We start from the raw sequence: 24,944 nt of genomic DNA on the forward strand, positions 1-24,944 counted from the left end.
CAATCACAGTAGAGTGACGTGACTGGTTTCATGAGAAAAAAAGCAAATGACCAATCGGAAGCTATCATTTGGCTTGTTTACTTCCATCTGCTCTAGTCTATATCGGACCTCCAAGACGTTACTGTTTAAACAATGACCCAGTCAACTATTCACTTTTAGTTTAATACATGACGAGGCATTGTCTAACGGTATCTAGCTGGCTAGCTACTGATAGCTGCTGATATCAACAAATGCTCCAGCAATAGTCTACTCGAGTGCACAATACCTCCGTTCCCTCGTTAGCTAGCTTAGCTAGCTCACGTTGATCCATCTGTCCCAGTAAACTAAATTGTCTTAACGTTATCTACCGGGCTAGCAGTAGCTACAGATAGCTCCTGATATCAATGTCTTATAACATTGATTGAATGCGTATTCTAGCTGAGGGCATGTTGAATGTGATTTGACAAAAGAACGGTAACGTTATAAATAGGTCCAGCTGCATCGCCGGAGAATCCTTGCATGCTGAATGTAGGGTCTAGCTGAATATAGGGTCTAGCTGCAGGGCCGGAGAATCCTTGCTGGAGCTGGAGGCTACTCAAGTATACACACAGACAGTGGAGCTGTTTGCAGATAGCAAGCATTTTGACTTATTGCGTGGTGGCGATGTCTCGCAGATAATACAACTACAAGTATGATTATATAATATATATTTTATTTAAAAAAAAAAATTATATAAAATCTATATATATTTTTTTTTAATCAAAAAAATGTTGGCAGGTAAGAAATATGCTTGGCGGGTAGACTCTTCCCATCTACCCGCCACTGGCCGGTGAGTCAAAAAGTTAATTTCGCTCCCTGACCGTATTACATCAGCAGTCAACCAAGTACTCCGTGATAAACAAGACGGTTTTAGGAAAGGAAAGGGATGCATCGACCAGATCTTCACTCTCAGAATCATCATAGTGCAGTGCAGTGAATGGCAATGACAGCTCTACCTAAACTTCATCGACTTCCAGAAGGCTTTTGACAGCATCCACCATGATAGTCTCTGGAAGATCACGAGAAGCTATGGAATCCCCTCCCACATAGTTAATGTCATCAAACTGTTCTACGCCGGCTTTTCTTGCACTGTGGGAACAAGCACCACCAGTTTTGAAGTAGGATCCGGAGTCCGCCAAGGATGTGTGATGTCTTACTACCTTACAATAGACTGGGTTATGAGGAGAACCACAGAAGACAAGGCAAGAGGGATTCGTTGGACCCTCTATTCCACCATTGAAGACCTTGACTTTGCGGATGACCTAGCCCTTCTGTCACATACACACACACATCTCCAGGAAAAGACAGACAGACTCCAACACTATGGCCATCAAGTTGGACTGATTGTAAACAACAATAAAACCAAAGTCATGCCCATCAACACCAATACTCCAACACATATAACAATAGAAGAACAGGTCTTGGAAAATTCAGATCATTTCACATACCTTGGAAGCATCATTCACCATGATGGGGGAGCAAGTAAGGACATCCAAAACCGGATTAACAAAACATACACAACCTTCATAAGACTTAAACTAATATGGAAGTCAAGCCAATACAGCACCAAAACAAAACTCCGGATCTACGAAAGCTGCATACTCTCAACGCTACTATACGGTGCAGAATGCTGAAAAACCACAGAAAACGACATCCATAAATTATCCACTTTCCACACCTCATGCCTGCGAAAAATCCTGCGTATATTCTGGCCCAAGATCATCTCCAACAATAACCTCCTCAACATTATCCAACAAGATGACATGCACTGTATAATTAATAAACAAAGGTGGACCTGGATTGGCCACATACTCAGAATGGACACCAACGCGATCCCAAGAGTCGCACTACACTGGACCCCAGAAGGCAAAAGAAAGAAAGGGAGGCCTAAAATGACATGGCGTAGAACTATAGAGAAACACCAAGCAACACCACCAGAGCTGGGGGACCATAGAGAAGATGGCCAAAGACAGATGCAAGTGGAGAAACTTTGTTGCTACCCTATGTGCCAGCCGGCGTAATGGGGATAAGTAAGTAAGTTAGCTGTCTAACTTCACAGACGTTTTTAGCCTTAGCAAACAATGTACTGTTACAAAATGAAAGTAGCGGAAAAAAATTAGTATAATCGAAGATAAATAAGATAAAAAAAGGTAAAGGAGGAGCTGCTCTAACAAGCTGCCTTTCTGTCCAGGCGCCCAAAAGAATAAGACTGAATTACAACTTCACCTTTGTTGTCTTGCTGTGTTACTGTGTTCGGAACCTGTGGAAACTAGTTCAGGTCGATTTCCTCTTGGACACTTACTTACTTGGACACTTACCTGTGACTATGGAAAAGGCCTTTTACAACTATGACAATTAATTCATAGTCCCCTTCTGACCCTAGATCAGACTTAAAACAATCTTAGAGGAGATCTGTTGGGAGTAGAGGATGCCATTCTTTCGGGGATTCCCACGGGATGGGAGTCAAATTCACTTTGAATCACGTGATTGGGCAGGACCGGGAGTAAACGTCAACGGGAGCAGAAGGGAGTGGGAACCATGACAACAAAATCAATGGGATTCGGGCGGGAGTGGGAGGGAGTGGGATCAGTCTCTGTGAGAGTGGGAGGGAGTGGGATTTCTTTTTAAACTCTCACTCGGGAGTGGGAGGGAGTGGGATTATTTCTGTGGGAGTGGGAAGGAGCGGGAGTCAAAATCCACTCACATGTCAGCCTCTAGTTGGGAGTCATGTTTCATTTACTTACTATTTTGCAGCACATCAGGTAATCAATACATGTTTGTAGTATCCAGGTGTGTATTTGTCCGTGTGTATGTGGTGTGTAGCAGTTTTATCTTCAATATAATTCAATTCACTTTGATATTTGCAGTGAGAGAGAGAGAGAGAGAGAGAGAGAGAGAGAGAGAGAGAGAGAGAGAGAGAGAGAGAGAGAGAGAGAGAGAGAGAGAGGCAGAGATGGAGAGAGAGTTAGAGAGAAGAGACACAGAGAGAGAGAGAGAGAGAGAGAGAAGTTACATAGAGAGAGAGATGGAGAGAAGACAGACTGAACTGTGTAAAGAAAAGTGTCCCAGTTTTGTAGCCTTTTTTACTTTACATGCCTATATTAAACATTTAATGTTTTCAGAACTGTGCAAAAAAAAGAAAAAAAAATATCAAGTGTCCCATTTCACTTGTTATATTTCCACATTTTAGTTCAGTTCTTTTTTTTTTCATTCAGTGTGATAAATCCAGTCTCTGTTGAGCTTTAACAAGTCCATCAAAGTCAGGTTGCATGTCTGAGGTGGAGATGCGAAGCACAGCTGCCAGATGTTCATCAGTGAGAGAGGATCTGTACCTGGACTCAGGCACGTGCACACATAGAGGCCAAGGGGTGTCTGAGCACCTGCCTTTTTGAGCCTCATCAAAAAAGTGCCCTTTTTGAAAAAAATAAATAATAATAATTACCGTTACGCATATAAACTGCCCTTCTAACTGAAAAATTTCAGGATAGAATCAAAATATTAGGTAAAGAGAGAGAGATGCCCCATATTCCATTGCAGTTTGCACGGCCTCCTCAGCGTGCCTCTCCGCGGACCTATATATTTTATGCATAGCGTGGGTGGTCAGTGGCGGCTGGTACTATCTTCCATTGGTGGGTCGCAACTCGACGTTAGGTCGAGTTGAAAATGTAACGTAACGTTAATAAATGCTCTGGAGCAATCTCTCTCTCTGTCTCTCGGATCAATCCAATAAATAATTAACACATGTATATGTATACATTTTAAACAACTCACCATTCATTCATACATTATGCATCAGCAGCAGCAAAATTAATGTTATAGTTCACAACACAGCAGCGCGTTTTGAAGTGCTATTATCATCTCAGCATTTCATAGCCGCATTTCTCGGAGACACAGGATTGTGAGAGAGAGAGAGAGAGCGAGAGAGAGCGAGAGAGAGAGAGAGGGAGAGAGAGGGAGAGAGAGAGAGATCGAGAGAGAGAGAGAGAGAGAGAGCGAGAGAGAGAGAGAGGGAGAGAAAGAGGGAGAGAGAGAGAGAGAGGGAGAGAGAGAGAGAGAGAGCGAGAGAGAGAGAGAGAGAGAGAGAGAGAGAGAGAGAGAGAGAGAGCGAGCGAGGGAGAGAGAGAGAGAGAGAGCGAGCGAGCGATATCGCAAATCTACCTTGTTGTTGTTAAGTTGACAGCAGGCAGAAGGGCTTGATAAAGTATATCCACTCCATTGTCCAGACTGTGTTGATGTCCATTGTCCATGCATGTCCCTCCACACTGCATCCATATATAGCTTATAGCCAACAAGTACTGTGTGAGCTAACAACAAATAGCTGCATCACAACACAACAGCATAAACTCACTTTGTTTAATTGAAACGTGGTGGGCTTGATAAAGTGTATAATCCGCTGTTGATGATGTATATCCAGACCACTGTCCACTGTCCAGACTGCATCCGCCATATAGCTTGTTAGCCAAGTGTTAGCTGTTAGCACCACACAACAACAACAAGTACTTGATTTCTTTGTCCATTTCCGCGTCGAACAGACTGCAAACTACCTGGCGTTCTATCGCCCTGCTCTAAGACAAACTCTAACCTTAACCAACTTTGAAAGAGTGCCTAAGCTTAACCGTCGAAAGAACTTGCAGTCACGCTCTAAGACAAATAGCTGCATCTCACAACAACACAACTATCTCTACCAAGCTAGAAAACCTAAAATTGGAACATAGAAAAGTGGCGTCGGCCAATCAGAGAGCGTCTCCGCGAAATGCTGCTACGGAAATTCTTGCCGCTGCTGCTTAGACCGCTTCAAATCGCGCCCGGTTTCCAACATAATACATCATATTTCAACGCACAGCGCGTTACGCACTGATTGGCTGCGACGGATACAGCGATCAAACAGTGACGCGCACTCAGAGCGCTATTGCGTCTAGCCCGGGTCGAGAAATACGGCTAGGAGAAATGCGGCAGGAGAAATGCGGCAGGAGTGAGTCACTTCCTGTTCAGGAAAACAAGTATTTTTTATTTTATATATTAACGTTATATTGTGCATTGGAAACACAAACATACTTAAAATGAGTAAATATTATTCATTTTAAACATGTTTATATTATTTATAGGGCTATAAAACAAAAAACGAATTTTTCTTTTTTTCTTCTTCTCTCATTTAACAGGTGGGTCGGCGCCCTAGCGCCCCCGGTGGCCAGCCGTCACTGTGGGTGGTGATGATGATGATGATAGAAACCGCTGTGGCGCATACAGTTGAATGCTGGTATTACACTCATTGAGGGACATGAAGAAGTCAAGTCCGATGGGATTTGGGAATCTCAAATACAAATCGGGATTGGAATAAAAAATGCATTTATATTAAACAATACAGAATATACAGCACTTCTTGGGGTCTGTAGGGTAAGCACTTATTCCCTCCCCCCTGAACATTTATGGAGATGTATGGGCCTTTTAAGTCAGTAATAAAAGTGTCGTTCAAGGATAAGTGAGCTCCTGCACTGATTATTATAGTTCAATATTCAATATTTGATCACCAAAACCCCCCAAAAAGCATAAAAAGGGGGCCCCCCACCCGAAAAGGGTCCTTAAAAATCTCGGTTAATATATACACACAAGTGTAGTGCCCTTTTCAGCCTTTGAGCACCTGCCCCTCTAAAGTCCTGTGCACGTCCCTGCCTGGACTTGGTAAACGTCATGACTGAGAATGTCTGTTCACATATGTAGGTGGATCCAAAGAGAACCAACATCTTCTGAGCATGTCTCTTAAGCGTATATTGTGCGTGTGAACGTTGACATGAAAATAAAAAAGTAAAAAAAATAAAAAAGTTAAAAAAAAAATAAAAGAAATATATTTTTTTAAATTTTTTTTATTATCATGTAATCTTTCGCGGGCCGGTCAGAATCATCCCGCGGGCCGTATCCGGCCCGCGGGCCGTACAATGCCCAGGTCTGATCTAGGCCATAGCAGAGACAATTTAATGCAAAATACCCTTCCATATTTTATCAAAGAGGCATGAAAACATGAAAGTATCAAACTTTTTTAATTTATTGAGTCTTTCGGAAACTTCCAGAGTTCAGGAATAGGATTGGGCGATCGCAAACAGGGGGGCGGGGGCTAAATTAGCAAACTGAGCAAAGAGTGGCTACACATTGGCAATGGAGAATTAGTGTGGGCACCGGAGCAGGGGCGTGACCGTGAATACTGATGAGGTAATCATTATAAAGAAACCACTATAAGGTAATCATTTGTACCACCTGGAGTGGCCCTTCTTGTGGTCAGTGCTGGGGGTGATGGGCTTCGGTGTGCCATTCATTGATATGATCAAGGTGTTGTACAATAACCCAACAGCCATGGTGCTTACTCGCAGGTTATGTTTCCCAGCCTTTCCTATATCGAGAGCATCGAGGCAGGGCTGTCCATTAAGTCCTTTGTTGTTCGCGATTTCCCTCGAACCGCTAGCACAGACCATCCGGCAGTCGCCTATGTTGTCACCTATATCCATCAATGGAACGCAGCATCATATTTCCTTATATGCAGACGATGTACTTTTGTATATAGATAATGCCACACAATACATACCACAAATACTGTCTATATTTGAACGATATGGGCAACTATCCGGGCTCAAAATAAATTGGCAAAAGGCAGCCTTGTTGCCACTAAATCAGGCGATGGTTGATGCAACTGTACCCCCAATTATTCCCGTAGTTAAATCCCTTACATATTTAGGTATAGATGTTTTCCCCTCTATCCCGACGCTGATTAACACTTTCAATGCCAACGACGCTATATGTCGTTTGTTCATGCCGACCGTTCATTGCCAACGATGCGATATGTTGTTTGTTTTTTTATTAGCGATTTTAATTCATATTTCATCAATCTAGTATCACGTTAGTGCTGCAAACTCTCTCTGAGCTCCATTGGGAAAATACCGCCCCCCTATCGTCTCCCGGATGGTAATGCACCCTTTTGGAATGGACTCAATGAAAATGGATGGAAAAGAAAAATCCGGAATCCACATTTTACTTCTCAGGCAAGTAATCCGAGCCCATCTGACTCATTGTGGACCATCAGAACAGCGTGGAATACATATTTCCAGTACGCAGCATTGGATCAATAAACGCGATCGATATTTGGAATGGCGATCAGGAATTGGAATAATCTTTTTGGAGAACATCTGATCTGAGGTAAGGAATCTATTTTACCAGTCTTGGGATAATCAGAGCTGTTTTCACAGAGATATCAGCGTTTGCCCTATGTGTGTGTGTGTGTGTGTGCTGATCAGGAAATGAGAGATTCGATTTTCAGCTCGCTTCTCTAGCGTGCATAAGTACACATATACTATCGATAATCTAGCGTTTATTTGAAAACGATTCATAAATAGGCCGAAAAATTTATCCAGAATATTCCAGTAAAGGGCGATTATCACGGAATCTTTATATTTTCCTGAAACGTAAAAAAAAACAAGCGATTTTTAAAATGGTATAAAACGGAAATGAACCGATTAAAAAACAATCCGTTTCGACAATGTTGACTGCAAACAAGTCATTGATAAGGGACGGCCAGATTAGACACATACTGTAGCCATAATTTAAGACAAATATGAGAGCGCTATCATTGAAGTGGGTGGCAGCATTCAAGGGGGTAAAAAGGAAAACACGGCCGGCACGGAAAGTGTTAAGCATAATTTCGACAACACGCTCAACAAGGTTATTGTAGATTTGAATATGTTAACAGAACTCGCTTTAGGGCGTCAATAATGTGGTCAAGAGGCATGGTTTCTATCTTGTGCCTGAACTGGCGTGGCTTCTTTTATTCACACATAAGCAGTAGTTGTACAACACTCTACTCTCTTTGAGAGTCGTTGGAGGAGAGAAAGATAGGGGCGGGCACCACCTCTTTTATAGTCCCTCTAAGGTAGAATACCTGAGTGGCTACGCCCAGAGCGCCCTCCAGTGGGGACAGATATACATGCACCAAAGCAACCACTGATGGAAACAATTTGTCTACACAGATAAACAATCACTAGTGTAAACAGTCATATGTACAGTTGGATGGTCACTAACAGTCCCATACAAAGTCTCTTATCTCAACACTCCCACTTGTTAGTGCACTGGCTGACTTCTGGGAAAAACATCTTTAACAAAGGAAATAATATATATATATATATAAACTCAAAAACATTCATAGGGTATGGCATTCAATATCTTCACATTAAACATGACCCTTGCAAATCACATCAGTTTTAATTGAAAACAGGTCCCTTCACAATCGGTGTCATTCTTTCTTATCCGATGGCATACCTGATGAGAGGATATTATTTATAATGACATGTTTACACCTATATTGACACCTCAGGTTCCTAATAACCACAATGGTTCCCTGGTTGCCCTTATGAAAAACAGTTTCCATAAATATACACAATGTTTATCATTTTAAATGGTTTAGACAGAACGCCCATTCTACAAAAACACCATATTTGGTAGAGAGGATATATTTCAATTACCTACTACAACTTGAACAATGCATTCATAACCTTATCTTCATCACTTCGAGCAGTTGCTCTAGATAAACACATTTTTATTGTCATAGCTAGAGATATATACTCAGCTTCACAGGCTGATAGTATCCCTGTAGGCTCTAAGCCTTTAAGCCCTTGCTGTCCGTCTGCAGCACCTCTGGGATAACGAAAAACATATTTTGATGTAGTTCAATGATTCTCTGTGGGATCAACAAAAAGAATACTATGACATCCTTACTCACTACAGAACATAGGTCAGGGCGAGTACAGGCTGTCCAACAGAATGAAGTTACCCACAGTTTATCTATACATTTTTCACTTCAGTCAAACAAAGAAAAACATCTCAGGACCTCCTCCACCATATCTCTTCTGGGATATCTTTTACACAATTGGTAGACTGTTCGAAGTCCATACCTATAAAATGGTCTAACCTGCCTAGGTCTTTCTTTTGTGGTCTGGAGCGATGATCAAATCCTCCACTTCTGTATTTTTAAACATAGATCCTCTTTTGTATTTAAACATTGAATCACCTCTGTATTTAAACATTTCAGTTCAGGTCAGAGTTTTTATTTGCCACATGGAATAATACAATCATAGTTTCTTCATTAAAAAAAATCATAAATAGTCATTCCATGGACAAAAGGAGCAGGAAGAAGAATAAATCTTATAGTTACCTGCTCCTTATTCCTAAACTAACATGTATTTTCTTAATGGTCGGCGTACAACCTTATTTACAAAAATAATCATTTATACCATTATAAAAGGAACACAATCCACAGTTAAACAAGAAAAATTTAAATAATAATAATGATAAAGAATAAAGAAGAAAAGAAAGAGAAGAGAAAAAAAAATCTCACTATTCAGATCACATTTTGATTTTCATACTGACTAAATATATATTTTTTTATACATTTTTTTGAATTGATAAACACTGTTACATCTGAAGTGTCTTTTCTTAGCTTCATTTATCTCTATCTAAGTTCATTGATCGTATAGTGTTCTATATCACCCTTTCCTCTGCATTGGTTTAGGTATTTTCTCAGATGTTCGGTTCAAGTGAGGGGAGACGGACAACGTTTCAAAAACAACGGGCGGCGGTTGTTTATTAATAAAACAGCTTTAGGAATTAAAACAGTACATCGTCTCTTTGGTTCAATCTAATTGTCTCTTTCATTCAATCTAATCGTCTCTCGGTGCTGTTCGCTGTCTCAGGTTGTCCATGGCCAACACCGCGTCCTCTCTTAGTGGTTTGCTGGTCTGGTTGTCACGGCAACCTCGCTTTCGGATCCTTGGAGGTTTGGGAGCGCTTGGTTCTTTCATCTACTCTCGGTGGAATCTGGATCCCCTGCTGCTTAGGCGATTTCATCCGTCATCGGGTCTCAGTCCCTCTGTGTCATCGGCTCTTCAGTAGCCGGTTTGGCGAGTCTCAGGCTCGGTTCTCGAGTTCTGTGTGTCTCTCTCTCCGTCGGTGGAGGTTCAGCGCTCAAGCAAGGAGCGCTCATCTCCAGGTTCCTTCGCTCAGCCGGTGGGTGTGGCGTGTCTCTCCAGGTTCCTTCTGGGTGTGAGTCGGCTCGCTCTCGAGAGATCCTCTCCTGTCTCCTCGCTCCCGTCACCGGGTGTGTGTCTCAGCGCTTCCCCAGGTCCCTTCTGGGTGTGCCGTCTCTAGTGTGTCGCCATCAGCCCTTTTTATCAGAGGAAGAGAGAGAGAGAGAGAGAGAGAGGGAGGGGGAGAGAGAGAGAGCCCTGCCTGCCTATTCACGTTTCACATTCCAGCAGAAGCTTGTCTGCTGGTCTGGTTACAACATGTTACACAATTTCTTCTGCTGACACAACCATTTTTACCATAGAACCTTGCCGGCCTGTTTAATCATTGATTAGTTTAATGCGTGCCATCTCTTCATGCTTCTTGTGACAAAATGTTTACCTAGTGTAGATAAGAAACAGACTACTTTGTGTCCTGACAACAAACCCTATATATCCGTCCTTTAATAGAACACCTTATTTACTGATTAAATAATGTGACCAATATTTGTATAGTTTTATCTTCTAGTATTTAAGAGTTTCTATTCTTTATTGTGACTAATTTATTCTAATAGTTTCTAAGAGTTTATGCCTACATATAACCTATGAAATTGCTAAATCTTTTAGTATATCATTGCTTTGCATTGTTTTCTCAACTAGTGGCAGTTCTCTGTGTAAGGGGAAATTTCCAAATAGCCTGTGTCACCTTTCTGACCTCTGGGTTAGTCAGCAGCTGCCGTGTTGTAACCTGAAATTCCTTCCTTAGGGTAAATATGGCCTTTTATGATCTCACCGGTTATTCTGAGTTTGGTTCCTGTTTCAACGATAATGATTTCCTCTCTTGTCAGTTGGAGGTGGCCTAAACCACAGCTGCTAACCAACCAGTGGAATGTGCATTAACATCATAAACAGTCTTTTGCCCTCCAGATTGTCCTCCATTTGGCTGAGTGCGGGGTGATCTCCCTCTCAAGCTTCACTATAGCCAATTTTGTCTTTCTAATCATTACCTTGTACATTTCACTTGCATTTATTCATGTTTTCATTTAGAAATATACGACAATCCACCCTTAGGGGGTTTAATAACCCACTATACTATATTAATTTTCTAAATTAAACATGTTAAAAATCATAACCATAATTTTTGCTAATATTTTTCAAAATTTCAAAAAAATCCAAAATTGACCCAAATCGAACTACAACCCCTTTCCATCTGTACAGTTACAAAATCATCATTTCACCTACCTTTCCCTCCTTTCACAGTTTATACACATTATCAGTTATTATTATGACATCCAGTCTAGGTCCGTCTCTCTATGCAAAGAGATGATCGTACCATTCTCAGCTTCTTTTCGTTTAAGACTATATTTATCCATGTATTTAGCTTAAATGTCTATTTTGTGTAATGGACTCTGCAAGAAAAGATTAATACATCACACCACTAAAATTTTAACACTCTAAACTTCGAGGGAAATTCAAACAAGCAACATAAATCATTTTTTCTCCTTAAAAAGACCACTGAGGCCTCAATTATCCTTCGCTTTCATCCCTGTTTAAAACCTCCTAAGGCCTTTACTGCTAACTCGTTTTTGACCGTTTTCTTCTTGTTGTATCTTGTGCTAATCACCGCCTCCTCTTCGTTGTATGCAGGTCTCTGGTACTGCTCCGATTTTCCACAGAAGGAAACGATTTTCCCTCTGTCCTTTTTTGCATTTTGGATTATTATTTACAAACACACAATAGATTGGAAACATTTATTTTCGCAGATACATTCTCTACTGTTCTGCATTTTGACAATACATTTTTCTCCAAATCAATTATCTATGTATTTCACAGCTTCTTACGTTAGCATTCAATCAAATCACCTTCGTCTCATTTCTTTTTGTGCTGTACTGTTTTACTAGATTCAATATCTCAAGATCAACACAACTACCTCCACCCTTGACAGTGGAATAACCATTATTTCACTTTCAAATACCTTGTTTCCCGACAGCTCCTCGGTCCGGACAGTCAGCTCTAGACGAGGCCAATCACCAACAGAACCTATGTGCATGGTCAACAAACCACAGTCCCTTTAAACACACATCACACACTCTCTGCCAGCTTTCAACAAACCGGTGCAGAGTCTTCCATAAGTCAACCATCAAATTCACATGTCTGCACTCTACACAAACACTAACTGGCCAAATTGCGACCAAAAACCTACAGAGCTTTCTCATAGACAGAGAAATATGTTTCCCCAACACTTATCATAACCCAAAAAGTGACACAACCCTCCAGATTCTACATCTGGAGTCTTAATGAGCGGAAAACAAACCATGAACCAGCTCCCGTCCATTCTCAGTTTCCAGCTCATTATATCAGACCTCCTACCAGTCTCGCTGTGTCACCACCACCTGCTATCCCTGACTGGCGAGAGAACTCCCCCAGCCAGCCAGTTCCTAAAAAAAAGTATAGTCAACCAAAAACAAAGAAAATTAAAAATAAACAAAAAAACTGTGAGTGCCTACATGCTACACACCCATCAAACAGAACTTAACAATCATCTAGAGGCATAAATACCCCCGCAAAACTTAAGACAGCAAAATTAGAAACCCAAAAAGAAATAAAACAAGTAATGAAATAATAATATTGTTGTTGTTCTTCTTTTTTTTTTTTTTTTTTTTTTTTTTAATTCCTTAATTCAACTTTGACCACCCTTTGATCAAGTATTGTAATCACTACTATAAATAGTCCTTTGTTTCTAACTCTGTCTAATATTATATGTTCCATTGTTCCTGTCTAAAACCATAAATTTTGTTAGTTTAGATTAATCCATGCAATTTTTCCAGTTACTTCATCCCATCAACAGCCCCAACTTACCCTGGTTAGTCTTCCAAACCATTTTAGTAACTTGCACACCTAATCAAACCTTATCTATGTATCCTCATCTCTATCCTTATTCTAACCAGTCTCATTTTCCATTTTAATTTATCAATAACTCTATTTACTCGAGCACCCAACAGGCTTTGTTTGTGCATTTCCGCTTTGCTTTTAATTAACCTATGACCTATGCAGACACCCCCTCTGACAATGTCCCAACTCTCCACATTCCCAGCAACCCTGTTTGGACTCTCGCTTCTTACTGGACGTTCGCTGAGTCGGCCACCCTTTGTAACATGACCGAGCGAAATGGCCAACCTCCCCACAATTCCAGCACACAGCCGACGCCGGCCATCCCAGGGGTTCCAGTTTACCCAGTTTACCACAACTCCCACAGTCTCTCGGCTGGCCCTCCACAGTCCTCGCCAGGTCCACCCCTCTCCTGTCCTCTGGTCGCATGTCCTGTTGCCTGGAGGAGAGAGGGGCATACCTGTCCTTTTCTGCTGCCTCTCCTCGGGCCCTCTCTTGTTGGGAGGGGCCTGGAAACTCACCCCTCCTGCGGTCCTGTTCACCCTGTCGCGGCCCAGCTCCCTGTCCGGGCAACGGAGCACAGGGCACTCTTTGATCACGGCGGCCTAGGTCAGACGCTCGAAGCATGATCTCAACAGCTGTCGCTTCTAGTAGCACAGTCTTTCTCGCCAGTTCTCGTCCCAGTCTCTGAGTCTCGTGTGCGGCTTGACCGATCTCCAGCTGTGTCTTCATCAGATCTCGATGAACTGCCTCGTGTTGTTCGAACGCTGTCACAAACGCTCTCTGTTGTCTATAGTATGCTGCCTCTTCCCCCATCTCAGCACGGGCGGTTTGACGTCCCATCGCTGGGCTCCGCCTCTCATCTTGGCTTTGGTGCTGAGGGCAGGGTGGATGTGGGAAACGGGTGGGCTGTAGAAACTGTTCGTGTATTCCATACCTGCTGTCGGTCTCAGTTCCAGCCATCCGGCCAGAGTGGACTTCGTGGGAAGGCTGTAACCTCAGTCTCTTTTTCTGCCCCTTGGTTAAACCGCAGTCGCCTGCAATGGACACTCCAGCTTGAATCGGTTCCGGTTGGAGTAACACCGTTGTCACTGGTTCACTCCCCTGTATCGAAACCAAAGTCAACATCTCAAGTCCTTCTGTCGTACTGGTCACATGAGAGAAGTCCATATTCAAATCAATCAGATCATCACTGGTAAAGTCTATCTGGGAAATGTCTGCAGAGGCTCTCGGCCTACTCCCCCCAATGGCCCGATCACTAAGGCCCTCCTCCATATCGTTGTTGTTGTTATTCTATTGTTATTGCATCTAACGCTTCAGTTGTTCCTATCAAATGTTCCACTAAGGTGAACTTCCTATGCTACTGTCATTCACTTCCCTTTCAACCACTCTTGTAATCACCGTTTGAAAAAACAAATTTCTCCGTCTTACACTATTTTCTACTTACTTGAGTTAAAACACTCACACTGTCAAAATTTTTCTGTGCAGACAAGGATTGATAACTGGCCTATCATTCATACTTATACCAAGGCTCATTTACAGCCGTTTTCCCTAGATGGTTATGGAAGTCGTTAGAGCTCCTGTCCGGCCGAGCACCTGTACAGAAAAAAAAGCAGAAACATCCAGACTTAATACAGTGGCATTTCCCTTATTATTTCCACTCTTCGTTATGCATTGGAAATGTCGGGCAACACTATACTAATATATTTAAAGAGACACAGTGTGATTTGTTTGAAAAAATAACGATACAGCTTATCTTGTTTTTTGTCCGTTCCTTCAACAGGAACACTGGAGGTTTCCAATCCCCTGTGTGCTCTCTCCACCTGATTTCCTGGGAAATATAATCATTAATCCCCTTCCTATCCATTGTCTAATAATCCTTTGTAAACCTGGTCTTCCATCCGTTTCTAATCTCTCTTTGCTTGATGAATCTGTTCATCCTAACCTTATTTCTTACTTTTAAATGCCCGATTAGCGTATCGACTAAATGTATTATTCGCTTTTGCTTCACACTCCTCCTACAACATCAACTTCATTCACTCCTTTCACACAACCATACCCCCTCACAACACTTAATAAAAATTAATTAGTGTTGCCACTGCTACCAACCACCTAATCAGGGAAAACAATAAACTTTTAGCAACTTAGATCACTAAAACCCTGACCGACACATAGTACAGCTGGCCACGTTAATAAATTCACGGACACCCGCACCATGCCACCGCAATATCCTTCAGATCCTTGAATACACAAAGAACCGTCATCCTACAGCCCAAAGCGTTTTCCTCCAGTCGCGAATCCGAACGAAAACACCCCAAGCTTTACCACACCAAGAATATTACAAATCATCCTACCACCACCTGCACCTAGACAGGCCAGCGCCCATCCGGTACCTACCTCACATACACAATAACAACGTAGTTCAAATAAACCTACAACCAAATGCCCACAACACACGCCGCAATCTAGGGATGGCGAAATACAAGGAGAGACAGGGAAGGGAAAGGAAAAAAGGAGGGAAGGATACAGGGATACAGGGACTAAGGGGAGGAAGGGGGGGGGGGGGGGGGCACACAATGCAACATTAACTATTACCAAAACCGTCTAAATCAACCTTAACTTTAATCAGACCAAAAGAATGACCATGAATATTCTATTTATCCTTATGTAATCCTATTTTAGCAGTAACACTATTCTAATATAACCAATCTTAATATAACCAATACTCCACGCCCATGATGAATTGAAAATGGGGGACCCTGATGTAAACAAGACGAAAGTCTTTCTCCGGTCTGCATCCCCTTAACAATTGTGTGTATTGAGCTGTACTGTACTGCACCCATTCTACAATCTGTTAATAAAGTTTTCAATCAAACAATCAATCAGGCAATCCATCCTAAACAAAACTTCCTTTGTGCACCCGTCATCTCACAAAGTTAAGCTGGGAGACAGGGATGGAGCGGAGGGGGGCGGGGGTGGAGGGGGGGGGGGAGGGAGGGAGGGAAGGAGGGAGGGAGGGAGGGAGGGAGGGAAGGAGAGAGTGTGAACGAGGGAGGAAGAGACAGAGGAAAAAAGGGGGGGGGTGTTCACGCCAAATCCCATCACAAAACGCCGCTGCTCTCACTTCAACCATACTTGGCCCATAACAAATACAGATTTATTATCAAACAAGTATTTACATCCCTCATCAACAACTGAAAAAACCGAACATAAAGAATTTACAAATCCCCACAAATGCCCGCTACTCAAAACCTATAATAATCACAAACCCTTCTCTACTGTCTACTGCACCTCGTTTTACCTGTAAAGGTGAAACTATAAAAGAGGCAACAGCGCCCTCCGCTGGAACGTCTTGTCCATCACCACCAACGCACTACAGCACTCACCACTTCCTGTAGGAGGCGCCCACGCCTCCCCCGCAAGTGCGTCATCACGTAAACCACCCCAAGACGGGAACTCGACGTTCCACCTCAACCATAAAACTACAATTCCCAGAACCCTCTACACCGGAAGTCCCTGTCCTCCGCCCCTCTAAGATCCCGCGCTAGCAAAGAGTAGCAACACGCGAGATTCCCCGAGAGTTCAATCATGCTATATTGTTAGCACAGGTAGCTTAGCATCTTAGCTTCGTTAGCTCAGTACCGCTCGCACCAGCTTAGCTTAGCATCCAACATCACTCCTCCTAAACGGCCCAGTCCTGTTGACTCGAGCGGCACAACACATTGCGACGTTTACACAACCCCAGCTACACCCCGTAACACAACTTTAATCCTATTTAGCCCCCGTTCACAGAACCTATATTATTATCCTTATTCTAGCATGCTCGCCCGCTTGGCCCCGGCCGGCTCCGTATTTTAAATCTAATGCTCCCGATCCAGCCCCGTATTTCAAATCTAACGCACCCCAAGCTCCGACGCTTCCAGTGACGTCATTAGCTCCAAAATCCCCGTTTTCTTTGATCTTTACTACATTACTTTTAGACCCCCACAGCCCCGATTTGAAAAATTTCAACGAACATTACACATCTCCTAGGTTCCATCACACATGCCATTCATTCAATTCACTCGACAACGCAACACAGCGTCCACACGTTAGTCGCGTCGCGCCAGCTAATGCTGGCAGGACAGGGGTGTGGTTTCTCCCCGCTGCAGCCTTGGCCACCTGGTTCATAATAATACAAAAAATATCTTGGCATTCACTCAGAGCTCCTAACATTCATCCATTCAAACACATATACTTAGCAAAACAATGTCCCATTCATAAGCAAACCATTCATTAGCATACATTTATCCTAAACGCATTTGCCTGCTTTTTTCACACAATATCCTCCTATTTTCTAATCCCCTGTGCAGTATTTACTTCCAAAGTGCTTCATATATCTACTGAGTCCGCGTCGCTATACCCCTGAGAAACCCACTCCATTCATGTTTAGTAGCCCGTGAAAAGTTTCAGCAGCGCCCTATGTTGGCTTGTATCGGAGTGTTATATGGCCAAATCGTGTGTTCGACCGTACTCCCCGCCACCCGTAGAGCCCCTTACATTCATCCACGCGGCTGATGTTCATCAGATATCGACTTTAGCCAATCTGAGCCTAAATGACGTCGGACTAGAAGTGGTAATTCGCTTATGGAACGTCTTCCAAAGTCCATTACTCCGTCGCACCGATTCTAAGTGTGGTTTCTACAGCATTCTAGCCCGAACCCTAACATCTCCCTGTTCTCTGTTTCTCTTCGCGGAACCAGGCTACCCCTGAACTTCACCACGGAACTTTTATTCTACTCTTTAAGATCTGACTACGTTTCTTTACCCTCCAATGAACCACTCCGTCACTCACAGTCCCACGTCCCGCTATCTGTGACTAATCTCCGTTCTACTGCTCCTACGCCGGTCCCCTCAAATATTTTACCTAATCCCTAGCCTATCCCCTAAGCTGATATAACTAAATACAGACATCTATTTCCTCTCCTCACTTGGCCTTGTACCAACTATAGGCATCCTAACTGAACATCCCTATACGCTTCCTAAGTGCAGTGCCGGTGTGTGGCTGAGACCAGAGCCAGGTTGTGAAACCTGGACCTCGGTACTCCTCCAACACCAACATTATCCTGGTCCATTTACAACTCATTTCTACCTAATGCAATAGCAACCCCAAAATGCGAGACTGCTCCGACCATTTACCAATCTTAAACACATTAGTACTACTTACCTATTCCCACTGGCCTCGGTCGAAATGGTGACGATCCTCAGTCCTCAGTCGTAGAGAGCATCGATGAGGGGGAGAGAACCTCTCCGTGTCCTTGAGAAGTGGCTGTTGTCGTCTTCAACCGGTTTCTGGTCGAATGCAGGACGGGTCACGGACCAATTGAAGTGTCTTTTCTTAGCTTCATTTATCTCTATCTAAGTTCATTGATCGTATAGTGTTCTATATCACCCTTTCCTCTGCATTGGTTTAGGTATTTTCTCAGATGTTCGGTTCAAGTGAGGGGAGACGGACAACGTTTCAAAAACAACGGGCGGCGGTTGTTTATTAATAAAACAGCTTTAGGAATTAAAACAGTACATCGTCTCTTTGGTTCAATCTAATTGTCTCTTTCATTCAATCTAATCGTCTCTCGGTGCTGTTCGCTGTCTCAGGTTGTCCATGGCCAACACCGCGTCCTCTCTTAGTGGTTTGCTGGTCTGGTTGTCACGGCAACCTCGCTTTCGGATCCTTGGAGGTTTGGGAGCGCTTGGTTCTTTCATCTACTCTCGGTGGAATCTGGATCCCCTGCTGCTTAGGCGATTTCATCCGTCATCGGGTCTCAGTCCCTCTGTGTCATCGGCTCTTCAGTAGCCGGTTTGGCGAGTCTCAGGCTCGGTTCTCGAGTTCTGTGTGTCTCTCTCTCCGTCGGTGGAGGTTCAGCACTCAAGCAAGGAGCGCTCATCTCCAGGTTCCTTCGCTCAGCCGGTGGGTGTGGCGTGTCTCTCCAGGTTCCTTCTGGGTGTGAGTCGGCTCGCTCTCGAGAGATCCTCTCCTGTCTCCTCGCTCCCGTCACCGGGTGTGTGTCTCAGCGCTTCCCCAGGTCCCTTCTGGGTGTGCCGTCTCTAGTGTGTCGCCATCAGCCCTTTTTATCAGAGGAAGAGAGAGAGAGAGAGAGAAAGAGGGAGGGGGAGAGAGAGAGAGCCCTGCCTGCCTATTCACGTTTCACATTCTAGCAGAAGCTTGTCTGCTGGTCTGGTTACAACATGTTACACAATTTCTTCTGCTGACACAACCGTTTTTACCATAGAACCTTGCCGGCCTGTTTAATCATTGATTAGTTTAATGCGTGCCATCTCTTCATGCTTCTTGTGACAAAATGTTTACCTAGTGTAGATAAGAAACAGACTACTTTGTGTCCTGACAACAAACCCTATATATCCGTCCTTTAATAGAACACCTTATTTACTGATTAAATAATGTGACCAATATTTGTATAGTTTTATCTTCTAGTATTTAAGAGTTTCTATTCTTTATTGTGACTAAGTTATTCTAATAGTTTCTAAGAGTTTATGCCTACATATAACCTATGAAATTGCTAAATCTTTTAGTATATCATTGCTTTGCATTGTTTTCTCAACTAGTGGCAGTTCTCTGTGTAAGGGGAAATTTCCAAATAGCCTGTGTCACCTTTCTGACCTCTGGGTTAGTCAGCAGCTGCCGTGTTGTAACCTGAAATTCCTTCCTTAGGGTAAATATGGCCTTTTATGATCTCACCGGTTATTCTGAGTTTGGTTCCTGTTTCAACGATAATGATTTCCTCTCTTGTCAGTTGGAGGTGGCCTAAACCACAGCTGCTAACCAACCAGTGGAATGTGCATTAACATCATAAACAGTCTTTTGCCCTCCAGATTGTCCTCCATTTGGCTGAGTGCGGGGTGATCTCCCTCTCAAGCTTCACTATAGCCAATTTTGTCTTTCTAATCATTACCTTGTACATTTCACTTGCATTTATTCATGTTTTCATTTAGAAATATACGACACATCCCTTAAGCTCGCTATGGAGAGAATTCCACAACTTTACACCAATAACTGAAGGACACATCTGTTTAAGTGTGGTACGTGCAAACTGATGTTTAAAATTGTATTTTCTCCTACTAAACTCACTTTCTAAATGAAAAAGATTTTGTAGTTTTTCTGGCAGTGTATTATTTCTTGCCCTAAACATAATTAACATTGTTTGAAACTTAACCATGTCTTCAAGTTTAATTATTCTAGATTTAATAAATAATATATTTGTGTGTTCTCGATAACTCACTTTATGTGTGATTCGTACAGCCCTCTTCTGTAGTATATATAATGGTTTTATATTTGTCCCATAAGTATTCCCCCATACTTCAACACAATAACTGATATAAGGTGAGATGAGTGAGCAGTAGAGTGTTCTCATTGCCTCATACTCTAACACATCCTTTACTTTATTCATAACAAAAATACTCTTGGACATCTTTTTTTTAACGTGTGCTATGTGCGATTTCCATGTTAATTTATCATCCATAATCACACCAAGAAAACGAAATTCATTAACTCTCTCTATATCAACTCCATCTATGGTCAGTACTATATTTTCATCTAGTTTTCGATTGCCAAAAATCATAAATTTAGTTTTTTTCAGATTCAGTGATAGCTTATTTACATCAAACCATTTCTTTAGCTTTGTCATTTCATACACAATATATTCAGCTAGTTCCTTTAAATTATTTCCAGAACAAAACATTTTTGTATCATCAGCAAACAAGACAAACTGTAATAGTTTTGAAACATCACAAATATCATTAATATATAAAAGAAAGAGTTTGGGCCCCAAAACCGAACCTTGCGGTACCCCACATTCAATCTTCATGAGCTCAGATTTAACATCTGCCAACTGCACATATTGTTGCCTATTGTGGAGATAACTACTCAACCATTCAAGAACCATTCCTCTCACACCATATGAACGTAATTTAGAAATTAGAATATTATGATCTAAGGTATCAAATGCCTTTTTTAAATCAATAAACACCCCTATTGTTAATTTCCTTTTATCTGTTGCTGTTGTTATTTCTTCAATAATATTCATTAAGGCAGTCGCCGTTGATCTGTTTTGCCTAAAGCCATACTGGCTTTCGCTCAGCAGTTTGTTCTTTTCCACAAAACCATCTAACTTATGCGAAAACAGTTTTTCAAGCACTTTCGAGAACTGTGAGAGCAATGACACTGGTCTATAGTTAGTGAAGCTGTGCTTATCTCCTACTTTGTAAAGTGGGATCACTTTTGCTACCTTCATCCTGTCTGGAAAAATACCTGTCTGAAAAGAAAGATTACAAATATAACAGAGAGGTTTGATTATATAATCAATTGTCTTCTTCACTATAATCATATCTATCCCATCACTGTCAATGGATGTCTTATTCTTTGACTTTAATACAATGGACATGATTTCTGCTTCACTGACATTTCATAAAAACATAGACTGCAGTACTTTACTATCTCCTCTCCATCCTTCCTGTAATGGTTCATCGTGTTTTTGAATGGCATCTGCCAAATTTGGCCCCACATTCACAAAAAAATTGTTGAATTCATTAACCACCTCATTCATGTTTTTTATAGTCTTACTAGTACTAATGAAATGGCTAGGCATTTTTATGGACGCTGATTTATTTCCCATTACCTTATTTAGAATGTCCCATGTGCCCTTTATATTATTTTTATTTTCGCCTAACAATCTATTGTAATAATCTTTCTTGGCCCGTCTCATAATGAATACTAACTTATTCTTATACACTTTGTATTTAGTTTCAGCAGCTTTTTTTCTACATTTGATAAAATCTCTATAAAGTTTGTTTTTCTTTTTACATGCATTCTCTAACCCCTTTGTTATCCATGGTTTTCTATTGTCATTACTTCTTTGTTTATGTTGAACCATTGGGCAGTGCCTATCGTAAAGTGTCCGATAGATATCCAAAAAAGTATTGTAAGCAGCATTGACGTCTTCTACATAGACCCCCTTCCATTCCTCATTCAAAAGATCATTCCTGAACATGTTTACAGCATCATCCCTTCTTAACCTTTTATATCTGTACCCATTCTCCTCCTTTGTTCTCTTCAATTGACAATCAAAAGTAACAAAAACAGGTAAGTGGTCACTTATATCATTTATGACTAATCCACTTATGATGTTATCCTTAAAGCTATTAATAAAAATATTATCTATTAATGTAGCAGAGGTTTCTGTTATTCTACTTGGCTTGCTGATCAGTGGATATAACCCTCTTCCATACAATAATCCAAGAAAATCTGCTGAAGCCTTGTGCTTAGAAACCTTTAGTAGGTCAATATTATAATCTCCACAAATAATAAATGTCTTATTTCCGTTTACCCTACTCAACAAATCATCCAATGTATCTGTAAATGTTTCTATCTTTGACCCAGGTCTCCTGTATATACAAGTAACAATTATATTGCTTATTTTTTCCATTTCGATTTCCACCGTTAAACATTACATTATGTCATCAATAGCCATTGTCATATATTCAACTGGTTTACATTTAAAATCTCCATCCACAAAAAGTGCCACACCTCCTGCTTTCTTACTTGTTCTGTTTATATGATATAGTTCATACCCGTCAATGTGGAAATCAACACCCCTTTCATCCTCCAACCATGTCTCCGATAAGGCTATCAGCTTAAACTTGCCTTTAAGAGTATTCAAATAATCATTAATCTTATCAAAGTTTTTGTAGACATTTACATTTACATTTAGTCATTTAGCTGACGCTTTTATCCAAAGCGACTTACAAGTTCTGTACGACAAGACAGCAAGAAGGGTACAACTCTATCAGCTGAGTAACAATGTTCATCAAGTGTTGCGTGTTACAGTGTAGGTTAGTTTATTAGGACAAGTGCATGACAGTAAGGTTAGTCAGGGTTAGATTTTTATTTATTTTTTATTTTTTTTGTAGAGGCTTCTACAGTTGAAATGTATTAACGAAAATGTGTTATCTAATACTATACATTCACTAAATTGTTCCTCAGTATAATAATTACAATTGGCTTCAATGGAATTAAACACATGTCTTTCTGGGTCGATATCGCATTCAAAGTCTTGTATTTTATCGTCACATAAATATTCGTCTGTTGATTCTGTCATATTTCATGGAATATATATATATATTCAACTGCTTTGCATTTCAAGTCACCGTCGACAAACACAGCTGCATTGTTGTTAAATTGTTCCTCTGTGTAGTATTCCCAGATTGGATTGATTGCATTACATAGATGATTTTCTGGGTCAACATATTCAAAATCATGTAATTTGTGTTCTGTGTATTCAGCTTTTGAGAGCGATTGGTACTCATCTCTATCGGTGTGCAGTCCCACTCGGTCATGTCCTTGTTCTTCCGTCATGATGGGTTAGTCATCTGAATGGCTCCAGATCCTTCACCTCTCGAATTGTGACAACCCTGGCTTCTTCACGTGTCTTCCCGTTTAGCCGGATCATGATTTTACAATTCCTCGTCCATGTCGATTGGATCTTTTTCTTTGGATCTTGCAATGTCCGCGTTCCTCCTGGTGAGATGCTCGTTAAGGTACACACCTGTCCCCTGCAGATTCCGCCACTCTCTCAGTAATGCAGTCTTGTCCTTTCGGGACACGAAGCGGATCACGATGGCCGGCTTAGAATGCTGGTGGTCCTTTCTGGGGAGTGTGTGGCATGCTGATATGCTTTCGCTCTTGAGATCCATTTTCTTGCTTTTAAAGAATGTTATGATTTGTTGTTCCAACGTGTCGATTTCCCCTTGCGGGGCGTCGGCACCTCTGCTCTCTCCGGTCGTCACACCTGCATATGTTCGATGAGTGGTCTCCAGTCCACTTATGATCACGTCGTCCATTCTAGTGTACTGTTCCAACTCATCGATTCTTTTTTCCAGACAGTCGATTTTCTCGTCTTTTTCTTTTAAGAGGTTTTTCAGTTGTTTAATTTCGCTCATTAACTCTGTAAATAGTTCCTGCTTGGACACCTTTTTGATTTCCTCAGACAGGGAGTGTAGAGACATCTTAATCTCCTCCATGTCATCCTCGAGTTTCCTTTGTTTGGCCGCCATTATTGTTATTTTGCCTTCTTATCTTCTCTGTTTCAGTAGTTTTCTAGCACTTTTGCTCAGTTATTTTTGTTAGTTTAAACAAACAAATTCACAGAGAATCCTTGCTGGTGCATGCGCCGCCATCTTGGTTTTTTGTAACATTGTAAATGACCCACCTCTGTACTTAAACATGGGGTTTAAACATAAGATCCATTTCAGTATTTAAATGTGGAACCAAACATAGGACTCATGGTCTCTAGTCAGACATTCAAACCTGGATTCTACTCCTCCTGTATTTAACCTTGGAGTGTCCTCCCTCAGCATTAAAGCAATTAGTCACCCTTCTTCTTATTAAACATGGGGTACTCTCCTTCAGCATTTAAGCAATTTTCTATGAACCATACTTTGTATTTACCGTGGTCTTCAATACCTTCCTGGGTTGAATACCCCCCCATCTCCCTCCCACTGACTGCCAGCCCTCTAGTAACTTGGTTGAATACATCCATTTTTCTCTCCCACTGTATGCATGCCCTCTTCGGGGAACATTGTGGCCTCTTTAAAGGTCGGGTTTACCCCACTGACTACCCTGTAGTACTCAACGGGGATAGGTGTATTATCCTCTTCGTTACTCCCTTCCCGGCATAGCCTGTCAGACGTTCTGGGGGTCTGTGTTCCCTTGTGGAATACCTCCCACTGCTTGAGGCACTTGACGTCACCCTCAGGTGCTTCTCGTCATCGCCCTCTGGAGGTTGCTGACTGTCTGTCTGCGCAACTGTACTGAGTACACTGGGGTGTTGTGTTTCTATTTCTACATACCTTGTTCTGGAGTCCAGCTCTGGCTCCTCTGTCTGTGTCCTCGCTCTCACAGGTTGCCTTCGTGACAAACTTGACTAGCATGTGTTTCAGCACTATCCC

The sequence above is a fragment of the Notolepis coatsorum genome (assembly GCF_963971535.1).
Source record: "Notolepis coatsorum genome assembly, chromosome: 7".
In the NCBI taxonomy this organism is placed as follows: Eukaryota; Metazoa; Chordata; class Actinopteri; order Aulopiformes; family Paralepididae; genus Notolepis; species Notolepis coatsorum.